The sequence below is a fragment of the Carettochelys insculpta genome, chromosome 33, assembly GCF_033958435.1.
Source record: "Carettochelys insculpta isolate YL-2023 chromosome 33, ASM3395843v1, whole genome shotgun sequence".
Taxonomy (NCBI): Eukaryota; Metazoa; Chordata; order Testudines; family Carettochelyidae; genus Carettochelys; species Carettochelys insculpta.
Window position 1 is genome coordinate 2543043 of NC_134169.1, and position 16503 is coordinate 2559545.

A 16503-nucleotide genomic window follows, 5' to 3' on the forward strand; every position below is an offset into this window, starting at 1 on the left:
TCTGCACCCCCAGCACTTTCTCCCACCCGTGGGGTTTGTCCCCTCACTCTCTGTGCACAGCCCCATGTGCTCCCCACTGGTACTTTCTCAGGAGCTCCCCACACTGCATTTAGTGCAGCCAGGGGCCATATTCTGCCTGCGCTGTTGTGCCAGGGGGAAGTGCCCAGCTCCCAGGGCAGCAGGAGAAAACAGCACTTTCAACAACCTTTCTCTGGGCACTGCTGAGCAGGGACCTGTTAGCCGATGGCCGGGTAATGAGTGGTCTGTGAGCCTTATCACATGTGAGTCTTTAACTGCTAGGACAGGCAGTTCCTTCACAGTGGGCAGCCAGGGCGGCTGACGGGTGCCCCAAGAGTCTGCTCTGTGGAGGCAGCATGACTAGCTCAGCTTTTATTTCACCTTACCACTGACCAGGCTGATATAGCCAAACGGTTGAGGTTCTTTGTTTGTGTTCGGCTGAGTTACAGGAGCTGGAAGGAGTCAGGCTGAAAGGTTAAGTGGTTGCTATTTATTAAAAGCAGAAACAAGAATCTTAATGGTTACACGGTTATTGCTCTATCTTCTTAACTACTGGTAGGATGAGACATATGACATGCCAATTAGATTACAAGTGAAAAGTTACCCATTTGAGGACCAGATGCCTCAGTCTAAAGAGCTCTTCCCATTAAATGTGCACAAAAGTACATTGCAGGTATAATTCTCACCCCTGCGTCCTGCATGGGTTCAAATCCCATCCTCATTGCATCTTTCTTTGTTGATTTCCAGCCCTATTGTGGGATGCTACTTCTGCCACAGGTGAGCCTGATGCCTCCCAACTCCTGTGTTGGGCAGACTCCAAGCACAGGTCACCTCTGTGAGGCTGAGCTGAGCTCTGGCTGCCAGAGGTGGGGGGTGGGATGATTTCATTTGCCCTGAAAGTGCCAAGCCTGACTCCAGTGTCAGCTCCACTCACCTCTGCCCCCTGCAGTGCTGCTGCCTGGAGCTAAGCAGGGCCCCAAACACAGCCAGGGGTGTAGCTCCCTGGCAAGGAGGGGGCAGCCCTGACTCAGCTGAGGTCAGGCACAGGTGCAGCTGCCTCTGAGTGAAGGGCTGGTTCCCCAAGGCTTGATGCAGTGCTCTGGTCTCTCCCAGCTCCTGGGCTGGGCAGTGCACATCTGGGAAAAGAGCAGATACTTGCCCGGGGGAAGGAATGTTTCTCTGCCCCTGACAGCAATAGATCCAGCCACAGGGCCTGGGGCAGGTCTCCATTCAACTGTGCCACCCTGGGCAAGTAATGAGTTCTTCTGTGCTTCTCAGCAGCTGGGGAAAAGCCTCTTTGGGACATATCTCCTGCTCCACAGCTGAAAGGAGCACACAGGAGCTGCTGGGTTCAGCTCCCAGGGGTGCCGGGCTGCTACCTTCTGCAGCATCTGGTGTTGGCCCTGAGAGGACATGGGGCTGGAGGGACCTTTGTTCTAACCCACAATGGATGTTCTGAAGGTTCACATGCTGGTGACAGGCCAGTGCTCCAGGCCCCCCTGGGACACTCCTGTCCTTGTGGGAAAGGAGCAGCTCTGGGCTTTCAGGTCAAACTGCACATGGCGGCTGCCACACTGTGGGGTGGCTCTTGCAGTGCTGCTGAGCCCAGCTTTGTGTGCTGTGTCTGAGACTGGAAACCCCAAGCCCCTCTGGGGTAACGACTGCAGCAGGACAGGTCAGTGTCCCGGCCCCAAAGCAGCCAGACCCACTGAAATGCCGGAGAGTCCAGGGAAACACTTCCCTGCCCCGGGCTGTTTTCATGGGCCAAACTCCCGTCCAGCGTTGACCTGAGTGAGACACTGACATGGCCACTTCCCAGCCCCAGCCCTGGGCACTCAGCCACGAGCACTAGTAAATGTTCTACCCCTGGAGCGCATGACCCACAGAATAAGCAAATGTCCTGACCCGCACAGCTCATTCCAGAGACCACAAACTCTCTGCAGCTGCCCATGGCTCCTTTCCACCGAGGCTGGCGAGATGAACTGGTTATTGGGAGTCTCCTAATGCTCCCATGAGGGGTTCAAGTCCTGCAGTACCTTTTAGCTCACCTTTGCTTGTTGTCCTGGCTGCAATGGACAAATAGGCTCTACGATGCCCAGGGGGCTGTGCAGGGGTCAGCCTGGAGGGTGGGGGGTTGCTGGGTGTCACTGTTGTCATCACCAAAAGAATTCCAAATGCCTCTGTCCAGGGGTGCTGGTGACTGGCAGGAACCTGCTGTTACTGTTCTTGGCATCCTCTGTGTTTCTGTGCCTGTCACCTGCCTGGTCACACAGATTTGCTGAGCTACTTGGGCAGGTCAGATACATGCAACAGGGCTGGTTGTGTCAACCGCACAAGTCTGAAACTTGCGAGCATTTTGGTGGATGCTCCATTTTCTGAGAGCAGCCCCAGTGGAGATGTCGTTGTCTCCGGCAATAAGAGTTCAAACTGGGGCTCGTGGGGTAGATTTTTGTGCTTCCTTTCATGCTTACTAAACTGTGCTGTGCATGGGCTGTGCCCCAAGGGGTCTGTTCCCTCTGGGTCCCTAGAGGTTACCTCATAAATGAGCCTTTGGGGGAAGGAGTCACTCACTGGACCTCTCACCCCTTCAGTCTCAGGGCGAATTACTGACCCATGGCTGTGGGGCTGGCATCAGCCTGGCTCACTCGTATCTTGCTTCGGTAGCTCTGAGCCAATGTGTGAGACTCGGCAGTTATGTTTCTTTGTTTCTCTGCTGCATTGGTCCTTTCTGCAGCTCCCTCTGTGGGAGGGCTCTGCCTGGCCCTCTGCCCAGCTCTGCCCCCTGCCTGGTGACTATTTACTGCTCAGAGCCACAGGCTTGTTCCTGGGCCTGGGTCAGTCTCTGTTGCTGCTGGCTGAGTGTGACACGGCCTAGGTGTGTCAGCCTGCACCAAGGGCATTTCTGTGTCAGACTCCTGAGCCCCCTGGCTGTGGGTCCGGTTCTCCTGCCCAGTGCAGCCCATGGCAAGCAGAGCCCTGCGCATGTGCATCACACTGCACCTTTGTGTGATCGATGGGAACAGAAACCTGAGCCTCGGAGGCTGGGAACTGAGGCAGCTGAGGGACGGGTTCGCTCAGTTTTTGTACGTTTGTAGAGGAAAGCGTGAAGTGTTTAAATCCATGTCAAGCATCCAGTGCAACCCCAAAACATACTGGAGCCAGAGGTGAAAATGGATTTCCATTAAGAAAACCATCCAAACAGGGGCATCTGGTATAGCTTCATCTGCAGTCAAGTGTTCCACCACTGAGCCAGGCTCTCTATCACTGGAAAATGGTGAGAGGTTTGTCCCCAGCCCATCTCAGCGTGGGGATTTCTCCGGCGGGATACAGGCACAACAGAAAGTTCCTTACCGGATGGGAAGTCTGATCTAAAGCCCAAGTGAATTGCAGGCAGACAAAATCTGACGGCCCTGCCCAGCACAGCGTTGGAGGCTGGAATGATGACAGCAGGATGGGGAACAAGGGGAATACACCGAGTGACAGGGATTTGTGCAAGTAGCAAACCCAGGCAGGAGTCAGGCCCTGCTGGGTGTGCCCTGTACCTTGCTGCAGCGATAGGAGATGATTTGGACCATTTCCCAGCCACAGACATTCTGGATGGAGCCAGCCATGCTGGACATGTTGACGATGGCCGCCTTGCTGCAGCTCAGCCCTCTCTGGGGGCTTCCCTGGGCAGCCTGCTTCAGCAAGGGCAGGAAGGCCTGGGCAGAGGGGAGAGCAGAGCAGCCGTGGGGTCAGAAAAGGAACCAGAGTTCTGCTCGTGAGGCTGGGCACCAGAATGGAGGGTGGGTCTCTGCTCTTCCCACTGATGCCCAGCCCCCAGCCAGCCCAGAAGCAGGAGCCTCACCCAGGAAGGTGTGCAGAGCCATGGATCCTACTCATATCCTGTAGAGGCCAACAATGATCCCCAACTCATGTCCCTGCATTCACAGTCTTCATCCAGGGCAGATTGGGGGGGTCTGTGGCTCCCCACTGATGCCCACTTGGGTCTTGCCATGGTCCACCTGCAGCTGTTCAGCAAGGAGGATTTGCCCACGCAAGGGTACCCCCACCTGAGGCAGTGGACGGTCAGGTACGTACCCCACACGACACACACACCTCTGTGACATGGGGCGGGGGCACCAGACATGACTGGGAGCCCCACACCCCCAGCGGACCCCGACCTGAAACTGCACAGTAACAGCCCCAGGCCCTGCTCAAAGGTTTCACACAGGGAAAGCTGGGAAGTCAGCCCCACCCCCAGGGCACAGTGATTTGCACTGGGCTGGTAATAAAGCAAAGGGGTTGTGTGGAGGGTCACAAGTGGGACTGAAGGGCAGAAGGAGACAGAAAGGCAAAATATTCTTCTCGTTACACCGCAGCAAATGCTCACCCTGAAAAGCTCCAGCCGGGGCAGCACAGCCCATCCCCCACTCCGTGAGAGACAGGTGATAACTCTGCCCCACAGCTGGGCCCTCCTCGCCCTACCCCTGGGGTGTGAAGAGGGAGAAAGGAGGGTGTGGGGAGCACAGAGTGAAAGTCAGGCTGAGGGAGCAAAGGGGGGCAGGACTCCAGGCTCTGCTGGTGGGATCCTGGCACTGGGGCAGGTGGGGTGGGAGGAGGGTAGATTGGTGGAGTCTGATCTGCACACGGCAGAGGTGACAGGAAGTGAAAGGGGGTTTTTCCTTCCTCTCATCCGCAATGTCCTCTCGGCGGCAACTCCAGCTTCCGTCGGGCACAATGTCTGTGCTGGGCAATGGGAAGGGGTTGTTGTGGGCAGCCCACCAGAGTGGGTCGGCCCCACAAAAGCTCATCACTTGATAAATTCGTTTGGTTGTCGTTAAAGTGCTGCAGGACGGCTTTTTGGCTGAAGACACAGACGAACACAGATACCTCCCTGTCAGGACCCACAGCTCAAGCAAGGGGGGCACCAAGGCTTAACTGGTAAAAGCGCCTGCTTTGTAAACAGGAGATCCTGGGTTCAACTCCCAGTGGTGCCTTCAACCCTGCCAGGAACCTTTCTGCCACTCACTGGCTGGCCGGGGACACAGGAAGGGCAGGTTTGGCCCAACAGGGCTATGATCACTCATGTCCCCTGCAGAGCTGCTTCCTGGGGTGAGCAGGGGACTGTGGTGCCCTGCCCTGGGAGCAGCACAGCTCAGCCCATGTGTCCCTGCTGGGTGGGTCCAGAGCAGGGCCATGGGCAGGGTCTGCAGCCTTTGTGTCTCCTCCTGTCACGCTCTGCTCCTTTCCAGCTGCTCTGTTAGCACAGCAGCTCCAGCTGGATTGGCCCCTTCTCTGCCAGGTCAGTCTGTGAGGGGCTGATGGGAGGCAGAGGCAGGTTCTGGAGCAGGCTTTGGCTGGGACTGAGCATGTGGGATCAGGCAGGGGCACTTGCCTGGCACAGCCTCTTTTGGCTGAGGGGCAAAGATAGCTCTGTGATTCCCAGCCAGTGACATCAGTGAGGGAAAAGCCTTCAAGTACATGCTGGGACAGAGTTTCTGTGCACGAGCAGCAACGCATCTGCTGGGCTCTCCTGCTGTACAACAGGGTCTGGTTCAACATCTTCTGTCACATGGGTGCTGGGCTTATCTGTAAGAGAGGTTAGAGGAGAAAGAGATGAGCCCTTCTGGGCATAAGGGTGAGCCCCACAAACAGAGGCACTCATGCTTCTGCCTCATTTTGAACCAGAGACCTTTTGCATGTTAGGCACATGTGATAACCACTACACTACAGAAGCTCTACCTTCTCATGTCTTGCCCTCCCCTAAATTGCATCCTCAAGCCACTGCTTGCCCTGCCATGTGTGGATGGGGGACCTTATAGAAATTGAGGGAAGTATTTTACTGGCTCAGCTGCTCGAGGAGAGGGAAGCAACTGCACTCACAACTGGGACTTTCAATATCAGCTCTTCCAGAATTGAGGTACTGACCGGTTATGCAAATAGGACATGGAATATTTAAGTCTGCACCTCATTTGCATTTCCTATCGGCCACATTTCCACGCCACTTCCAAAAGGGCTGGGCAGTGTAGCCACAGCCTTGCTGTGTAGCTGCTCCACAGAACTTTTTGAAAGAACTGTGGCTTTTTTGAAATAAAACTCTCTAGTACAGACATAGCCATGGGGAAAGAAGTAGTAAAGGAGAGCCAGGCTGCAGCCAAAACAATTGCAACAGCTTATAACAAAGAAATGTGTGTGTGCGTAACAGAACACAACAATTCTTTTAACAACTACAGAACAAACAAATGTTCAAACACCAGTTTTACTCTGAATTTGTGTTATTCACTTACACAGGGACAAGGATTTGAGTGCTCTGCCACTTGAACTAACACCTCTACCTAGGAGCAACTCTTAACCCACTCACCTTGTTCCTGAACCCCTAATGGGCCTTTCTCTGCCCTCTGAATCATTTCTGAAAGGGCCACTTCCAAGGCATTTTTCAGGTGGGCTGGCTAGCTTAGCTGTTTGGCTGCTTGTTGTAACAACAACAAGTTGGTGGGTTTAAGTTTACTTGGTATACTTGGTAGACTAAGAGTTCTATGTTCTTACTTAGCTCACAGCTGTAAGCGGGGAAGAGAAGCTGGTGGGAAAATCCATTTCAAAGTTTTGTGTAAGTGTAGACACGGCCCATCAGAGCTCCCATCAACCCCCTATTTAGCAAATATTTGAATGGAAGAATTCCAGCCCTGAGTTCTGCAAGCCGGCAGTTCCCACTTTGTCCAAAACTTTTTAGCTAATGACAAAGCACCTCCAAATGTTAGGTGAGGGTGATTCTTTATGAAAACCAGCTGTGCTGGAGAACACCAGTTTGGTGTTGAAAAAGACGTGCTACTGTGGTGTGCCTGAGCAATTCATCAAACATTAAAGATAGCTAGGACTGAGAGTTCCCCTTTTTCACCACTGCCCAAGTGGTCTATGATTCCAAACTCAAGGTTCTGTCTGTCCCTTATTTCGGTATTCTAGTCTCCAAAGGGGGGTGTGGGTTCAAATCCCACTCCTAACATCAATTCTATTCTCTGCATGCTCAGCTGGCCTCGTTTCAATGTCTCTGCTAACATTGCGCCAGCCCTTGCTATGGGTTTCTGTTAGACAAGTGGTACAACTGAGGTATAATTCAGACAGGAACTTCATGGGAAAGTGATGTAGAAACTCCCACTCCTGCACTGCAGCCGCACAGTCATGTAGCCAGCACCTGTACCAGTCACCTATTTTCTGCTCTGAGAACTACAAGAATGCCAGGTTTGTAATACACCAAAGGAGATTTTGCCCCTGTGCGTCACTTCCCCACCTTGCGGTTGTGCCCTAAGATAGCTGTTTGGTCTCAGCCTGTGGCCAGAACAATGCCATGAGAGAGGGAGGGAGCCCCACACCTGTCTGTGGTGCTTGTGGTGCCCTCATGTGAGAATGGGCCAGCCCTCCCCTTGTGGCCTTGTGGGACAAGGGAAACAGAAGGGCCCACTCCTCGGGACCTTCCAGCACTGCCACCAGCCTCCCCAGCGCAGCTGTCACAGGCCACAGTGGACATCTTGAGTACCGGTTCTGTTCAATATCTTTGTCAATGATTTAGATATTGACATAGGAAGTTCGCTTCTTAAGTGTGCAGATGATACCAAGCTGGGAGGGTTGCAACTGCTTTTGAGGAGAGGATCGTAATTCAAAATGATCTAGATAAATTGGAGAAATGCTCTGAGGGAAACAGGATGAAGTTAATGAGGACAAATGCAAAGTGCCCCACTTAGGAAGGAACAAGCAGTTTCACACACACAGAATGGGGAGAGACTGTCTAGGAATGACTACAGCAGAAAGGGATCTAGCAGTCCCAGTGGACCACAAGCTAAATAGGAGTCAACAGCGTGATGCTGTTCCAAAAAAAGCAAACGTGACTGTGGGATGCGTTCACAGCTGTGTTGTGAACAAGACAGAGAAGTCATTCTCCTGCTCTGCTCTGCGCTGGTTAGGCCTCAGCTGGAGTATTGTGTCCGGTTCTGGGCACTTCACTTCAAGAAAGATGTGGAGAAATTAGAGAGTTCCAGAAAAGAGCGACAAGAATGATTACAGGGTTAGAGATTGTGACCTATGAAGACAGGCTGAAAGAATTGGGCTTGTTTAGTTTGGAAAAGAGAAGACTGAGGGGGAATTTGAAAGCGGTTTTCAGATATCTGAAGGCGTATCATAAGGAGGAGGGAGAAAACTTGTTCTTTTTGGCCTCTGAGGATAGAACAAGAGGCAATGGACTTAAACTGCAGGAAGGAAGGTTTAGGTTGGACATTAGGAAAAAGATCCCAACTGTCAGGGTGGTCAAACAGTGGAATAAATTGCCAAGGGAGGTTGTGGAATCTCTATCTCTGGAGATATTTAAGAACAGGTTAGAGAAATGTCTATCAGGGATGGTCTAGACAGTATTTGGTCCTGCCATGAGCGCAGCAGCCTGGACTCGCTGGCCTCTTGAGGTCCCTTCCAGTCAAAGTATTTGATGATTCAGAGCCAACCAGGTGAAAAAGCAATGCTCCAGGTGAGGTTTGAACTCACAACCTCAGCATGTCTAGGGCAGTACTGCTCTATAAGTACTGCGCGCTAACCCATTGCGCCACTGGAGCTCTGTTTTTAGAGGGGACCCAGGTGACTTAGGGGTCAGGTCATATTTCAGCAGCAGAACCTGTTTCGACAGGTCACAGCCCCTCACCTCCATCGCATCCATGTTGCCAAATGCCGCTATGGCCTTGGGACCCACTGGGGGAGTCACAGAGCAGAACCTGTCTGGGGGACCAGTGTGAGGCAGATCACAAACCCTCTCCAAGGCTGTGACATGGCATCAGGATCCTCCCCTCTTTACACTGGGGCAGCAGCTTGGGGCCCATCCCCACTTACCCCCCCTCAGCCCCCTTGGCTGCCTCTCTTCCAACTCCAGCTTGTGCTTCTGCTATTCCACACAGCTGCTGTGGTTAAGGCACTAAAAGGGCTCCTCCGCTGAGAGGAATAAGGGGATTTTGAAAGGAGTTGGGTCCTTTCCAAAAGGACCCCCGTGTAGCCGTGCCGAGCCACGTGCTTCCGAAAGCAGTGCTGTCAAAGTACCGCAGCTGGAAGCGTCCTAATGCTAATGAAGTGCTGAATATTCAACTCAGCACTTCATCAGTAATCTTCAAAATGGCCATCTGCATGGGCATTTCAAAGTTTTGGCCAAGTGTGGCCGCAGCCCAAGTGGATGGGAGAGCTGTCCCCCACTCACGTGAAACCAGCCTTCCTGAGTGATGGCAGCTCTGTGAGTGGGAGAAGCCAGGTCAGTAGGGGGAAGCTGTGGTGTGCACCGGGAGAGAGAAAGTTTAATAAAACCCCATTTGTAAAACCCCTGAGGGTTGGGACAGAAAAGGGAAGCTGGGGAAGAAGGGTTTGTTCAAAGGGGCCGGAAGATCACTGGCACAAGCTAGAGTGAAATGTGGGGGTAGGTCAGGGTTACGGTGTTTGACTGTAGATCAAGTGGTCTTGTTTCAAGTCCGAGCCTCTCCTTTAAAAGGCAGCTACTTGTATGACTACAGCTGTCTCACCTTTCCCTACACACTCTGGATTTGTATTATATGGGGCGGGGGTTAAAATGGAGATCAGCCCTCATTGTTTGCCAGAGCCATTGCATATATACCTAGCAAATCCCTCCCTCAGTTGAAATCTGGCTAAACAGGGCAACTGAAAGTTGACACCGATATGAATAATTTTGGGTCTCATTTCTCTAAAGAGGTTCTCATTCAGAGTCTATCAAATGGATCACATTCAGCAATGAAGTAGCTGCACATTTTGTAAATGTGTGTGGACAGAGGATGTCAATTTTGTAGGAATTCACAGCCAGAGCCATTATGTGCTTCCTCAGCTCAATATTCATACACAAGCACCAACATCCTTCCCCATATCTGTATTTCTGTTAATTTTCTGCAGGCTGGTTATTATAAAAGAAAAATGAATCTGTTTCAAAACTCTGGGGGTTTCAGAGAAAGTCAGTCTCCAGCCAAGTGGAGTGGGCAGCAAGACGGTACGGGCTCAATGTCTCAGGGAGAAGAGGGGTAGAGATGGGGTAGGAAGGAGTGTCCTGAGAAGTGAAACAGCTGGAGGGTGGCATAGAGTGCAGGGTGCCAGCTTACAAAAATCTCAGAGGTGCCCAAAAGAGCCAAAATTTGCCAATCACATTGTGTAAAAGACAGCACACAGGATTCTGAAATCTGAATTCAAATGTCTGTGGTTTGTTCTAAATCTCCCTCCCTGCAAGGGCTGGGCTTTTTTGCACACAGGTGTATCTGAGTTACAGCTCCTCATCCTGCTTAATGAGTGAGGCCCACTGGAGCTAAGCCTCTGGTTGGGCTGACTCACTGTAGACAGACAGACAGCCCCCTCTCAGACCAGCATTGCTGGGAACACAAGGGAGCCAAAACAACAGGGCACTTAACATAAATTCCAGCACAGCCTTTGAAGCTGTGAGAAAGCACAGGTGTGCTGCTACAATGTGCCTCTGGGAACATATACAAGGATTAGGCTCACAGCAGACAGAGAAGCTGTGACAGACATGGCTCTTAGCCCCTACTAAATAACGTGATGCACACACACCAACATCCTAGGTGGGAAAATATTTACCCTAATAAAAGGAGTGTCCAGTAGTCGGAACTTATTGTTTCTCTCCCTTGCAAGTGTAAACTACTCTTGCGAGAGCTGGCATCGCCCAGACAGACCAGCCCCAATTTGGCATAAGAAAGGAGAAAGAGAATAAAGGAGTACAGAGGTATAAGTATGGGACCTACAGCACCATGATTTTTGAGTGCTTTTCACTATCTATCTGCTGGTCAGATAAGTGACAGCCTCCCAAGGCTTCTGCAGCTAAAAGGGTCCCTGAGCCTTGTCCCTTATTCGTCTTTCCGCGGAATTGAGTGACCGATCCTGGCTTGGCACCGCTGGAATCGAGAGATGCAAGGAGGGTAAGAAGCACCCACACCTGATCTCCTATCTGTAGTGTACACATATTTTGAAATAGAGCTCTATACTTTGTTTTCTTTCTTTGGGATTGTGGCTTCAGCTTTGTAACTTGTTTGTGTGTGTAACATCTATACATTTAAATAAGTAGGCACTAGCAATTTTGTAACCACATGATTAGAATCTAGTTTAATAAATTTTGGTAACCATTTGTGCATAAGCCTGACTTGTTTCTCTGGTTTACTGTAAAGCAGCCAACACAATTAAAGAACCTCAGCCGTTTTGGCTATAAAGCCTGGCCATTAGGTGAGAGTACTAAGAGCCTAGCGTTGAGTTGTGCCGCCTCCACGGGGCAAACTCTTGGGGCGCCTGTCAGTCAATCCTGACTGCCCACTGCGAAGGGGCTCTGAGCTCTAGCAGTTAAAGTCACGGGTGTTTAGGACCTTGTGGCATCCGTCAGCCTAGCCCGGGCTGCCCGCCGCAAAGGGACAGTGCGTCCTAGCGGTTAAAGTCACGGATGGTATAAAACGGGCATAGCTGGCACCTCACCAAACATCCTTGGCCATCGGCTAACAGGCGCCAAAGGACTTCTTGTTGTTTTTATCAGCTACTGGCTCTTTGCTGAAACATGGTCCTGAAGAGCACCCAGAGCTTCTTTTCTGAGGGTGGTCTCAGGGTGCGCTTCTTGCTCAGGATGAGAAAGCTCCAGGGTTCCAAAGCCCAAACTAGCCCTTCTTCTGCCTTTCTCTGACAGTGTGTCAGGACAAGTGGGGGCTGGTGTCCTTGTGTGTGTTTTTCTTCCCTTCAATTGCTCAAGATGTGGCCCCTGCTGTGACGACACCTGTCCCATTTGCTGTGGCAGCACCTCTCACTGGCAGAAGCTGCAAAGGTCCAGCTTTTGACTCAGCATTTGTCTGGATAACTTGGCATTTCCCCCCTCCTGGGACCAAGTCCTTCAATTCTCTGTCTCTCCCACAGTGGCCCTGCAGTCTTCTCATTCCCTGCCACAGGCCTGGTCTACACCATGACCTCAGTGGCTGGTGGGGGAAGCTAGGCCCATCCTCCTTCTGGTTCCAGCCCCAGAGGGACCCTACTCCCAGCACAACTGGGCTTTCCCCTCCCAGCTCTCACAGCTCCTCCCTGGACTCCTTCCTACACCTCCCCCTTCAGTTGGCTGCACTGGCTCTGAACCCTCAGCCTCTCAAGTGTCACTCTGTGAATGTCTTGTCTCTTTACTCACAGGGCCACCTTCTGACCCATGGCAGTGGTGCTGGTGTTAGCCTGCCTCACTCATGTCTTGATTTAGGGGGCTCTGGGCCAATGCATGCAGCCAAGGCAAGCCCAGCTTCCCCGGCACACTCACTGCCCTGTGGTGTGTGTGCGCCCAGGGACAGGATTGGAGTCTGCGGTGTTAATGATACGACTGTAAATTGTTGTAGAGAGACAGTGGAGCTGCACAGGCCAGAGCCCAGATGAGGCCAATTCTCTCTCTCTCTAGTCGGTTGCCCTACAGCACCCGAGGCAGAGGCCCAGGCCAGGCAGCTGCAGGGACATTAGCTCAGCACAGGTGCCCACTGAGTGTGTTTCTACAGGACAAGGTGAGCCCAGGGGAGGAGCAAACAAGTGCACAATAGCACAGGGGGCCTCTTTAAACAGCCACACGTGCCCCTCCTGTGTCCCCAGCCAGCCAGGGAGTGGCAGAAAGGCTCCTGGCAGTGCTCACCTTGGGATGTTTCAAAAGCCCAGGCACCACTCAGGTGAGGTGGCTGAGGGGAAAAGGAAAAGGATTGCTAAGGTGTTGTACTCTGCACACTGCATTCAAATCCCATTATTGTTTGGCCTTTCTGCTGTCTTTCCTACTGACATCTCTTGTGTGTCTCCTGCTTTCTGCACACCCCATCCCTGACCCTGCGGGCTTCCAGCTCCTCTGCTGGGCAGACTCCAAGCACAAGGTAACTGCATGAGGCTGGAGGGGGATGCTTTAATTTTCCATGGCAGGGCCCAACCTATCTCTGATGTCAGCTCAAAAGTGCCGCACTCCCCCCTGCTAAGCAGGGCCCCAAACACACCTGGGGAATGTGATGCCTCAGTCAGGCAGAGGGGAAAGGACAGCTGTGACTCAGCTGCATACAGGGGCATGGGAACCTGCCCGGGAGGGAAGGTCCTTTCCCCAAGGCTGACTCAGGGGCTCTGGTTTCTCCCAGCTGCTGGGCTGGGCTGGGCTGGGCTGTGCAGAGCTGGGAAAGGGGCAGACATTTGCCCTGGGGAAATGAATGTGGCACTCCCCTCTCTCTGGCCTTGACAGCAATCCATCTATTTGCATCACCTGCCACAGGTCCTCCTGAATTCCCAAAAGGGCTGCTGTGTTCCAGAGACCCAACTTATTGCAGGTATATTAGTGAACCACCCCAACAAGAGACCTTGCCCCAGTGGGCCTTATTCATCAACCAGGAGAGAGAAGTCCTCACTCACATGCGCAAAGAATCCCCCTTGATTTACAGACAGGGAAGAGGTTTTCAGTGAACAACCAGAAGGTCCCACTGAGATTTGAACTCAGATCACAGGATTCAGAGTCCTGAGTGCTGCCCATTACACCATAGGACCTGTCACTTTGTTTTTTTCTCAGCTCCTATAACTCTTTTTAGGCTGGCACCTTGCATTGCTTGCCACCCTCGAGGCATTTTGTGACTCAGGACACTGCTTCCTGCCCCATCTCTGCTGCTGTCCTCCCTCAGACATCAATCCCTGCTCTTCTTTCTTCAAATTCCAGAGAGACTAGACAGGTTCATTATTCTTTTAAAGTAACCAGCCTGGAGAGAACTAATGGAGAGGCAGAGGCTGGAAAGGCTGGTGGTGATTGTAGAGGAATATCTGGGTGAGGGAGGGTACAATAACCCTGGCTCTGAATTCACACACATTTAAAAGTGCGCAGATAGATGTGGCTGAATGTGATACATTTTATAGACTCTCAGTGAGCACCTCTTTGTTCATATCACTCTCTCTTGTCAGCTGACGGAAGGGTTTGCTAGGGTTATATGCATTGGCAGTTGCAAATGTTGAGGGTTCATGTCCATATGAGAAATACACGTGGAAAAGAAATGCAGAATGTGATGGGAAAGGGAGGTCTTTAGATCTGAACAAAAAATCTCTTAAACTGTATTTAGACAGTCTACCACTGAACTATACCACCACACAAAGAGTGCCCCTTGGATTCCTTCATCTTCACCCTCCTGCAGGACAAACACTGTTTCCCCCAGCTTCTGTCCCTTCCCCAGCTCACAGTGGTTTTACAAATGGGGTTTGATTAAACTTTGTTTCTTGATGCACATATTACAGCTCATCCCCTGCTTCTCTGGCTTCTCCCACTAACAGAGCTACAGCCACTTAGGGAGACAGATTACCAGCATGTGTGGGGCACCTCTCTCTCATCTGCTTGGAGCATCATCAATCACTGCAAAAAGAACCTGCTGAAGGACATGCACAAATCAATCAGATGCTGCTGAGTTTGCAGTCAGTGGCAGTAACTTCTCTATCTGGCACTTTTGATGATCCTGCAGCTTGCTTCCTGGGGATGGTTAGACTGCAGCTGCTATTTAGGGACACAGAGGTACAGACATTTCAGTGCTCTACTCTGGTTCTGCTCCCCCTCCTGCAGAGAGGGCGAATGGAACCTTTGCAATTGGCCCACATTTCAAATAAGGTATTTCCAGATGAACCATGCAATTGGCAATGCACAAACTGCGCCAGTTACTTTGAGATACACCTGCAGTCTAACCATAGGTGCTCAGTGTCTTTCCTCTTCCTTTTTGGCTGCCACCCCCAAAAAAGCCATGCAGCGGTGAGGGCCTCTCAGCTGTTGATCCAGCCTTGGCTATGATTGAGCTGAGCTCTGAGGTGTACAAAGCGGTGAGCTGCTCGTGTTTCAGTAGTGGAATGGTTTGGGGCCAAGATTGCAAAGAAACGTTCTGAGTTCAAGTTTCCTCTACTGTACCAGATGCTGTTTGGGAAGAAGGGGCTTTTGAAATCCAGGGGAGTGTTTCGAAGGGTCCCCTATTACACTCACAGCATGTATTCTGAAACCAGCACATTAAAAGCAAGAGTGGCTGCCATTATGTTAATGAGGTGCTGCACATTCATGGCAGTGCCTCGTTAGCATCTGGCAACGTGGCTGATTACCACAGCCCCTCTCAAACAAGAGGCTAGTGTGGCCAGAGCCTCTGTGAACTCCCAACCAAGGCTGTTGTGGCCTCCCTCAGCCAGATATTCCCACCCAATCACCACCGAGCTTGCCAATCTTTGCATCTCCATGACTTCTTTCCAGACTGGTAACTGGAAAAGCAAAGAAAAGAAAAATGAGCTCTGGGGGCTTCAGAGAAATGTTCCCCTCTGGCCAGTTGGCGCGAGTAGCAACAAGGGTTGGGAGCGATGGCTGGGAGTGGGCAGGGGGAGATATGGCAGGAAGGAGCACTCAAGGAAAGTGACTCCCCTGGCATTTTACAGCCCTGCAGCACAAGCCAAACCCAGCCGTCCCAGCTCTGAGAGCAGCACCTGGATGTGCTGGTGGCTGAGTGCCCTGGGCTGGGGCTGGGAAGTGGCCGTGTCAGCGTCTCACTCAGGTCAATGCTGGAAGGGAGTTTAGCCCATGAAAACAGCCCAGGGGCAGGGAAGTGTTTCCCTGGACCCTCTGGCATTTCAGTGGGTCTGGCTGCTTTGGAGCCCGGACACTGACCAGTCGTGCTGCAGTCGTTACCCCAAAGGGGCTTGGGGGTTCCAGTCTCAGACACAGCACACAAAGCCGGGCTCAGCAGCACTGCAAGAGCCACCCCACAGTGTGGTAGTCGCTATGTGCAGTTTGACGTGAAAGCCCAGAGCTGCTCCTTCCCCACAAGGACAGGAGTGTCCAGGGGGCCTGGAGTACTGGCCTGTCACCAGCATGTGAATCTTCAGAACATCCATTGTGGGTCAGAACAAAGGTCCCCCCAGTCCCATGTCCTGTCAGGGCCAACACCTGATGCTGCAGAAGGTAGCAGTCCGGTACCCCTGGGAGCTGAACCCAGCAGCTCCTGTGTGCTCCTTTCAGCTGTGGAGCAGGAGATATGTCCCAAAGAGGCTTTTCCCAGCTGCTGAGAAGCACAGAAGAATTCAGGGCTTGCTCAGGGTGAGACAGTTGAATGGAGACCTGCCCCAGGCCCTGTGGCTGGATCTATTGCTGTCAGGGGCAGAGAAACATTCCTTCCCCCTGGGCAATATCTGCTCTTTTCCCAGATGTGCACTGCCCAGCCCAGGAGCTGGGAGAGACCAGAGCACTGCATCAAGCCTTGGGGAACCAGCCCTTCACTCAGAGGCAGCTGCACCTGTGCCTGACCTCAGCTGAGTCAGGGCTGCCCCCTCCTTGCCAGGGAACTACACCCCTGGCTGTGTTTGGGGCCTTGCTTAGCTCCAGGCAGCAGCACTGCAGGGGGCAGAGGTGAGTGGAGCTGACACTGGAGTCAGGGCTTGGCACTTTCAGGGCAAATGAAATCATCCCACCCCCCCCTCTGGCAGCCAGAGCTCAGCTCA

General features: G+C 52.3%; 3 non-coding genes across 3 annotated transcripts; 1 reads left to right on the forward strand and 2 right to left on the reverse strand.

The window, feature by feature from the left end:
• The first annotated feature begins 4923 nt into the window (after positions 1 to 4923).
• On the forward strand, positions 4924 to 4997 carry TRNAT-UGU (transfer RNA threonine (anticodon UGU)). Its single transcript has one exon. It is a non-coding gene; the product is annotated as a tRNA-Thr (tRNA).
• Positions 4998 to 8501: 3504 nt separating this feature from the next.
• On the reverse strand, positions 8502 to 8594 carry TRNAI-UAU (transfer RNA isoleucine (anticodon UAU)). Its single transcript is given in 2 exon segments — positions 8502 to 8537; positions 8557 to 8594. It is a non-coding gene; the product is annotated as a tRNA-Ile (tRNA).
• Positions 8595 to 13476: 4882 nt separating this feature from the next.
• TRNAQ-CUG (transfer RNA glutamine (anticodon CUG)) lies at positions 13477 to 13548 on the reverse strand. Its single transcript has one exon. It is a non-coding gene; the product is annotated as a tRNA-Gln (tRNA).
• Positions 13549 to 16503: the final 2955 nt, after the last annotated feature.